The 9,363-nt window shown below is 47.8% G+C and overlaps 1 pseudogene; it reads left to right on the top strand.

Moving 5' to 3' along the window:
• The first annotated feature begins 800 nt into the window (after positions 1-800).
• LOC135376939 (glutamate--cysteine ligase catalytic subunit-like) lies at positions 801-4,649 on the top strand (annotated as a pseudogene).
• Positions 4,650-9,363: the final 4,714 nt, after the last annotated feature.

Here is a 9,363-nt window from a genome sequence, read left to right as displayed (position 1 = left end):
CTTCTGCTTGAAAAATGGGAGAACTGAAATACACAATAGTGGTTCGACCCCATGGAGTATTTGAAAGTTAGTGCAGTGCACACCTTCTATGTGACTAAAATATAAATGTCTACTCCGCTGCTGTTAAAGCGAAAAAACTGGAGTGAAAACTCTCGCTGGCTCGGAGAATAGGGTCGTGATGATTATACTTGGGATGAATTTTTTATTCCAGTGCCAGCAGGATATATTCAGAAATATTTCGACTGTGTGAGGTGAGCACAAGGCCTGTAGAGGGGCATCAAAGCGCAATGCTCTGTTGGGTACTGAAGCTTGCAGTCAATGATGTTGGGATTTACTCTCTTGGGCCACTCTGGACCGGCTACGGCAAGCATGAAACCGCCATCACCCCCAAGCATCACCACCTCCAGTATCCGCAACTGTTTCTGTTCATTTGCATCCGACAGGTGATGCACCCTGCACTCCATAACCTTTTCCGATGGACTCTTAGCCGTACCGTGTATTCACACAAGCGACATTCCCCCAGAAGCAGAAGATACAGAAAGCGTCCTAGCTTTCTGCTGTCGCGTGAGCGCGAGCGCTGAACGTCGTGTCTTCACGTGCACTGCATGCCAACCGTGTGGAATATCCTACTACACAGCCACCAGATATTCCGTGGTAGACGACAAGAAGACACGCTGATGGTGTCGTCTGCTAAATACGCAGTACGCCACTCCCGATATTCCACACCGTGTGAATGCTCCGATAGTGGTGTTTTTGCTTTTTCATCCACAAGAATATTCCGTGAGGATGTCGCTCGTGTGAATACACACGTAGTGGAAGAAGTGTCGAGCACCCTCGATGCCGGAGACTGAAGAAGAAGAAGAAGCAAAAGCGCGCAGTACAACGGACTCTCGCATTCTCTTCTAGGCCATCAAGTTGAACGGTGGAACGCATAAGGGCCTTGCATTCACAATGGGTTTGCTTTCTGAAGGGTCGCCACTCTCTTGGGAAGAAACAAAGCGGCTCTGTGAACACGTCCGCCATCATGGGATCCTCCAGTTCATCATCCAGTACCGCAGCTCGAAAAACCGCAAGCACGACTGTCTGCGCTGGGGCGACGAGATCGAATACATGCTGGTTCGGTTTGATCACGAAAATCGTCGAGCCCAGCTCTGCCTAAGGGCCGCTGAACCCTCAACGAAAGAGACGGCCGTGACCGTTCCCTGTGTTCCTGGCATCCAGAATTCGCTGCCTACGCCATTGAAGCCATTCCGAATGCTCCGTACGGGGACTTGGTGTCGCATTATAACGTTGTTGAGCACAACATGCGGGAACGCAGAGCCGAGGTACGCGCCCTTCTCGCGAAAGATGAAGAGATCATGTGCATAACAACGTTCCCAACCTTGGGCTGCCCACAATTCACTTTTCCGGTGTACACACCGTCGCTGAAGGCTGCCCACATGCCGTCCTTGTTCCTGCCCGAGGAAATGGTGTTCCCGGCTCATCCTCGCTTTAAGACCCTCGCTCGTAACATCAGGGAACGACGTGGGAAACGTGTCGTCATCAACGTCCCAATTTACAAGGACGACAATACAAGGTGGCCTTTCACTGAAGACTGGAGAGCGCTCGGAGGTGACGGAGAAGCTGAGAGATCTGCCCGACCAGGCCACGTCTACATGGACGCGATGGGCTTCGGAATGGGAAATTGTTGCCTGCAAGTCACCTTCCATGCATGCGACTTGACTGAAGCCAAGGACTTATACGACCAACTGGCAAATATATGTCCTCTTATGCTGGCTTTAAGTGCAAGCAGTCCTGCTTTTAGAGGCTACCTTGTCGACACAGACTGCCGTTTTGACGTCATAACTCAGTCCGTCGACGACAGAACGGATGAGGAAATGGGATTAAAACCATTGGGCCCCGACGCGCACCTGATCAAACGACCTCGCTACGCGAGCATCCCTTGGTACCTTTCCTCAAAGGGCCAGCACTTCAACGACGTCCCAATGGCTTGCGACGCAAAAGTATACCAGGCACTTCGTTCGGCAAACGTAGAGGAACCATTGGCGAGACACCTGTCGCACGTCTTCATCCGTGATACTCTTTGCCTCTTTAGCGAGAAACTGAAGCAACACGACAATATCGATTTTGATCACTTTGAGAACCTGCAGTCGACAAGCTGGCACTCCTTGCGATTCAAACCCCCGCCACCTAAGAGCAGCATCGGATGGCGAGTCGAGTTCAGGCCTACAGAGCTGCAAATGACAGAATTCGAGAACGCAGCGTACGTCGTGTTCGTTGTGCTTCTTACGCGGGTAATTCTCACCTTCGACCTTGACCTCATCGTGCCCATCTCGAAGGTAGACGAGAACATGAAAATCGCGCAGAAGCGGGACGCTGTCCTGACAGAGAAATTCTGGTTCCGTAAGGACATCCTCACCCACGGCTGCCCTTCGTCCGTGGGAGGAGTACCCGATGAGAGTGCGCCGGAGATCGCCCACATAAAAACTCGGAAAACCTAATTCCAACAACGACACGGATACCGGACCCACTAACACGACACACGCAGCAGCCGAACAAATCATTTCCAGCACCAAAACCACAACTCTCCGCAACATCGCTGACTCACCCCGAGAAAACGCTGACGCAAGCACCGTAATAGATATATCACGCTCACTAACCAGCGACGAACTACAAGTCCTCTCTAGGGGGTTAACATTCTGCCCTACACTCAATTCTGTTAACGAATACGAAATCCACAAAGACATATCAGACTTTGCGAGACGGCTACGCCTTAGAGAATTCTTCGCTGATACAACACAAGAAAACAACAACGACCTCCGACTACCATCAACCTGGACACCAAATCACGGCCGAGGACCCGCATTAGACCTGTACATTAAACAAGTAAGCAACGACATCCTTCGCAGTATTTCCCAAAGCTCGCGTGGTCACAACCTCACTAAAACACAGCGTGACATCATCAAAGCGCTAGCTGACAGAGATGATATCATTATCAAGCCCACAGATAAGGGTGGGAGTATCGTCATCTGGCCCACAGATAAATATATTTCTGAAGCTCATAGGCAACTCAACAATACGCAACACTACCTCAAACTGGAGCATGACCCAACAAAGGAGTACACGGCGCTAATAACCAATACCATACAGGACCTCCACGAACGAAAGCTCATCACACGTGATGACCTCAGATATCTCACCCCATCAAACACAAGCGCAGGGCGTTTCTATTTACTGCCCAAAATCCACAAGGTACACGCCAACGAGCTCTATACGGCTGACATCCCCGGCAGGCCAATTGTATCTAATAACAACACACCAACAGAAAGACTCTCGAAATTACTGGACCACTATTTAAACCATATTCCGACAACACTGCTATCGCATGTATAAGACACACCCCACCTCCTCAGAATAATCAGAGATATAAACAACACTCGTACATTTGGTAGGGACACAATACTAGCCACGCTGGATGTGACATCACTGTATACTAACATCCCACACAACGACGGAATCACAGCCCTCTGCAATACCCTTTGTACAACAAACATCAGAAAAGACACGGAAACCATACTCGCTCTAATGGACTTGGTCCTTAAACTGAACTACTTCGAGTTCAATGGCGAATACTACCTACAAGTACACGGTACAAGTATGGGCACACCTGTTGCACCCACATACGCAAATATATTCATGGGTTTCTTGGAAAACAAAGTTCTCAGCGCCCTCTCATTAAAACCCACTGTGTACCTTCGATACATCGATGATATACTGATAATATGGGAACACGGGGAACATGAATTTCAAAAGTTCGTAGATCTACTGAACACCGCGCATCGCACCATAAAGTTCACATCACAACAGTCAACTCACTTAATTAACTTCCTCGACACCACAGTATCACTAGACAACGGCAACCTCATCACAACCCTGTACAAAAAGCCAACTGACAAACAACAATACCTTCACTTCAAGAGTCACCAACCGCGTCACTGTAAGGTTGGAATTCCTAATGGGCAGAGTGTAAGACTACGCAGAATTTGTTCAAACGACACAGATTACGCTGAGAAGCTTGACGAACTCTGCAGTACACTTGCCCAAAGGGACTATCCAGACTCCCTCCTAACCGAATTCCGTCGCAAGGCACTCACACTCGATCGAAACGAGGTTCTGGAAAACCGAAAAAATCCTGACGCGTGCCAAATAAGCTTCATCACAAGATATTCCAACGCACTTCCAAACATCAAAGCCATTCTAAAGAAGCACGAGCCCCTCCTCCAAAGCAGTGACCGACTTAGCAATATATTCACCCATCCCATACAGGTGACATACCGACGCGCAAAAAACCTAGCAGACTCCTTGGTCAACGCCAAAATCAGCAAAACGAGCGCCCCGTACACGGGAACACGGCCCTGCAACCTCCCGCGCTGCAAAACATGCAAGCACGTTCAACACGCTAACTCCATCAAAAGCACTGCGAGCAATTACACCTACCCCGTTAACCACGCATTCACATGCACAAGCTCCAATGTCATATACTGCATTGAATGCGGCGACTGCTCTATGCAATACATTGGTGAAACCGGCCAACAAATGAACAACCGCCTTACCGGACACAGAACCGACACGTCCAACAAACTCCCCAAAGCAGTCGCCGAACACTTTAACGTTCCTGGTCACAATTTTGACAACATTAAACTATATATTCTAGAAACCGGGTTTAGATCCACACGTGACAGACGTGATAGGGAGTCTTATCTCATATACAAGTTCAACGCTCTTCACCCGTCCGGTATCAACAAATCACAAGGCACCCTAGAAACACTTCACAAATAAAATATGCTTTTCTCTTTTACCCCCATTATCATCTGTTATGTTCTGCATGGCCACTGCTTTCTGCATTCTTTATTGCATGCCACAACTTTGTATTACAACTATTATTTAAAAAAAAAAAAAGAAAACTTTGCTCGTTCTGGAATTTTCCCCACGTAACCACTAACCTCCTTATCTTTCGCTATGCTTGCCAATTCTTGCCACAGGCTAGTGCATCTACCGCACTTACCGGCAGTAAGAAGGGAGTTGCCTCAGGACAGAAGCCGCCGATATTTCGAACAGAGACTGTTCTTCTTCTGGGCACCGTCCTCATCATTGGCATGGTATTTAAAGGGTTAGGTGTGACGTGTTTAAAGGTACATGCGAATTGTGGGTCAACAGCCCGGAGGGAAGAAAGGGTCCGTGCGGGCTTCTACGGCCGGAGTGAATGGCTGCTTTGTTAGGGTGTGGAGGGGATTATGTGAGCCTAGATCACTACGTTCACATAATCCCCTCCACACCCTAACAAAGCAGCCATTCACTCCGGCCGTAGAAGCCCGCACGGACCCTTTCTTCCCTCCGGGCTGTTGACCCACAATTCGCATGTACCTTTAAACACGTCACACCTAACCCTTTAAATACCATGCCAATGATGAGGACGGTGCCCAGAAGAAGAACAGTCTCTGTTCGAAATATCGGCGGCTTCTGTCCTGAGGCAACTCCCTTCTTACTGCCGGTAAGTTCTATACGGTGAGGCTGACATCCTGACGGAAACCTTACGTGAGTACTGAACGGCTAATTAAGGGTCAGCTCCGGGAGCTCGCACCATTCGTGCGGTCTCCCCACTGGTCCCCACTTCTAACGTCCCCACACTGCGCCATCTAGTTAAGACGGATGTAATCCTCCCCGGCGCCTCAATGTCATACGCATGCGCATAGCCCATTGTGAAAAGGTCCATAACGAAGGCGGCTGATGAACTTATAGGTGTAGAGGACCCGTCGGTGTAAACGGCAGTGTGCTCAGCATATACGCTTAATGGAACAGTCTAGACTCGCACAACTTTGTTTCTGTTTTTGGTCGGTATGGGATGTTAGGCAGCCGAAAACAGTTTTTCTACAATTAGTGCTATCGTAGCGAAATTGGGACGCCTGCAAAAGCCCCCGAATCTCCTGTGTGCAAAACACACTCCTTCGCCTTCACGATAGACCCGTGATGAGCGCCTCCACGCGCGTCACTAGGTGACGTGAGTGGCAGGGACGCTCCTCATCGGACCTGGGATCACATGATCCAGGTTAGGAACACAGCGCAGGCCGGAGCGTCTGCTACTGCTTCGGAAACTCCGGGCGTTCTCCGACCGCGTGATGTCCGAAACGGAGGATTTGAAGGCTGTCAACGACATGACCTCGATGTTTGGGACCGCTAACGCCACGGGAAGAACGAGTGGTGCAGCTCGAAATTAACTGTGTGTTGTACAGCGATACTATGGCGATACCGCAGTGCTTCCTGACAGTGTGCAGACTCTCTGATCGTTTTCACCGCACAGTTGGTTCAGTGGCTAACAGGCAGCGCCACAATACCGCCGTCATCTCTTGGTTTCTGCAACTGTGATTGCAGAAACTGTGATTTCTGCAATTGTGAGTTCTGAGATTGCACAGAAGTCACGGATATATTATTCTTGCAACTTTATTTTGTCAGACTGCATATATGCTTTGTGGCTGCATTATGAAGAAATGACTAAGAAGCAAGCGAGCTGGTGAAGATCATGCATAATGTAAAACCCCAAGACAAAGGGACATAAACGGACAGGCACAACACGTCTCAAGGCTAAGACTCAATTGAGGCTTACTATTGAGACATACTAGGCCGGGATCTACGCGCTGAGTCACCGGGCCCGGCCGGGCCATTTTTCGATGCGCCCGGGCCGGGTCGGGCCCGGAAAAGTCGGCCCGTGCAGGGCTCTAGTAACGATAACGGAAACGCCTACCACTCTCCGCCAATACCGCAAACAGAAACGGAAACAAAAATTGTCTTCCGGTATTGAATTCGGGTAATGGCTAGTACTGTTGTGCGGTGACGTTTCAGTGACCTTTCATTTTATTTTTGCATTTTGATGACATCATTCCCCGAAATGCTTTAAATACTACACGACAGTATGGAAACAAAGGGCAATATTGGATATCGAGGCTGCAGCACTCGCTTACCTACTTGTGACATCACCTACCTAGCTGACATCAAGACATGAGACTTTCACAACATAGACTCCACGCACTCTACTCCACCATACCACGAGGATGACAGCATATGCGATTTTTTGTACTTTTCTTCATTTCACCGTGTCATTATTGTTAACTACTGAGAGCGTCCGCCTATGACTGCAACATTGGATGAAGGTTACGCCCATCTTGGGTTGCTGGACTCAGAGTGACTGAAGACATGTTCACTTCTTTAAAAATCTTGCAAGATGTGCACATCCCAACGACGTAAAATTACTTGTGTAGTGTGTACACGTGACACCGAAGCAGCACTTGGGCAAAACTGGGTGCTCACCGAGCCGGACGGGCTGTTCTCCCGCAGCTCTGTAAAAGCCGTTCCGTTACCGGAACCAGTAACGGAAACGTAACGGGAACAAAATTAAAAGCTGGTATCAGAAACGGATAACGGAAACGAAAACACAGCATTAACGAAAATGGAAACGGTAACGAAAATACGTCCGTGATCCTTCCCTGCTTGTAATCCGTAACCTGTGGAAAAAGAAAGGAACGAAGGAGAGAAAAGAAATACAATATGTGGATTACGTATCTCATTCTCCAATCATCATTTTATTTCTGTTCGAGAATCTTGGTGTTGACATATTCACAGATTTTTTATTTCTATTATTTCAGGTGCTTACATTTTTTTGCATGTTATCAAAGAGGTAGTGCTGCATCGTCCATGGCTTTCCGAATATGATGAGGTAGTGCTGATCAATTTGACCACAATGAACAGCGTGCTCTCAATGTGGTAGAGCCTTGGTTTTGTCCAGGCTGGATGATAAAATGTGCGCCGTTCAAGAGCGTGTGACTGCACTGGGCGCACTTTTTCGCACGACAAAGGGCTTGCAACGGGATGACTCGTCCTTGTGAAGGGACTGGATGCGGTGAAGCCACGAACTACTAGATTATAAATACCATGTCAGGCGCACCCCTTCTACGCGCCGCATTGTTGGAAGGTAGTGGTGGCGCTTCTCATCGTCCCAGTTATTGCTTCCTCAACTTCTACAATACTTTGTACTTCAGCTTACCTTAGTATTTCTGTACAAGCGGTGGACGTTCCACAGATGTTTCATTCTGAGGTTGATTATCATCATCATTCTACGCGTTTTCATAGGGGCTATCGCTGTCGTCTGCTACGGTAGTCGTACACCCGCTTCTGCGCGTTGGGAATTCAAATTTCGATCGTCCAATCGTGTTGTGCCGATCAGTAGCGCCCCTGGCGGATCGTGCGGACGGGCTCCTCATATGATTTTCTGATTGTGACATGGTCGTTATAATCTAGTAGGTCGTGGGTGAAGCCTCCTGTAACCTCGGGCCCGAGGTCACTCCCTTTGGGTAAATTTGGGCTGAGGAATAATAGGGGCCTTCTTCGTGTGCAAATGTTTGCGAGACCGTAAAATGTGATCGATAAAGTGCACTAGCAACACTCAGCAGGTCGGACTTACGACATTTGTGAAAGTATCACACCTTCAAAAGTGCTATAATACATGTAAGACCTGGATTTTTGTGTACTATAATATAGGTTTTACATGTATTATACACATACATCTTGAACATGGCTGTTAGAATGCTTAATACAAATACTCAGAAGTAGTAGGAGCAAAAAGTAGCAAAAGTAGTAGCAATAGTATTACAATTAGCGTTCCCGGTTTTGCGGTGTTTAGTTCATTCCAGATTCCGTTGGAAAAAATCAGTGGGACTTCACTGACCACGAATTGGTGGTTTTCGGTGGCAATATTTTTAAGGGATAGAGGATCGGCGAAAATCGTCGAGAAATAAAACAGAACCCCTCTGTACGCACACACCGAATATAACGCGTTACAACAACTCATACTGCAGATACTGGGCGACTGTGGTAAGCAACAAAGCTAACCTGGCATGTGGTACTTTGACTTTCTTCTAGCTTTTTGGAGTGTCCACATTGTATATTTATCAAATTCTAACCAAAAAGGCGAATTATTGAATTTCAGTGAATTACACTAGAGGTACGGACAGGTACGGGGCCCTGTAATGTCCACCGAGCTCAAGAAGCCATCGTACGTGTAGTGGTGCGCCTGACTTTTTTCTAAAATTGTCTTTCGATTGAAAGAGGTCACCTCGTATATACGCATACAGAATTCAAATACCTACACACGGTTCATCAGGATTGTGAAATATCAATTAAAACATTACGAGCTTTGAAGTTGAAAAGTTCTGCAGATAAAACCTTGATGTTAGAGTTGCATGTTTTTCCTTCCTTGTGACTTCCATCGGCGGCTCACTTATAAATTACTGCAAACATACCCATAGCGTATTC

The sequence above is a fragment of the Ornithodoros turicata genome, unplaced genomic scaffold (genome assembly GCF_037126465.1).
Source record: "Ornithodoros turicata isolate Travis unplaced genomic scaffold, ASM3712646v1 ctg00001400.1, whole genome shotgun sequence".
NCBI lineage: Eukaryota > Metazoa > Arthropoda > Arachnida > Ixodida > Argasidae > Ornithodoros > Ornithodoros turicata.
This window is presented reverse-complemented; position numbering and strand designations above follow the sequence as displayed.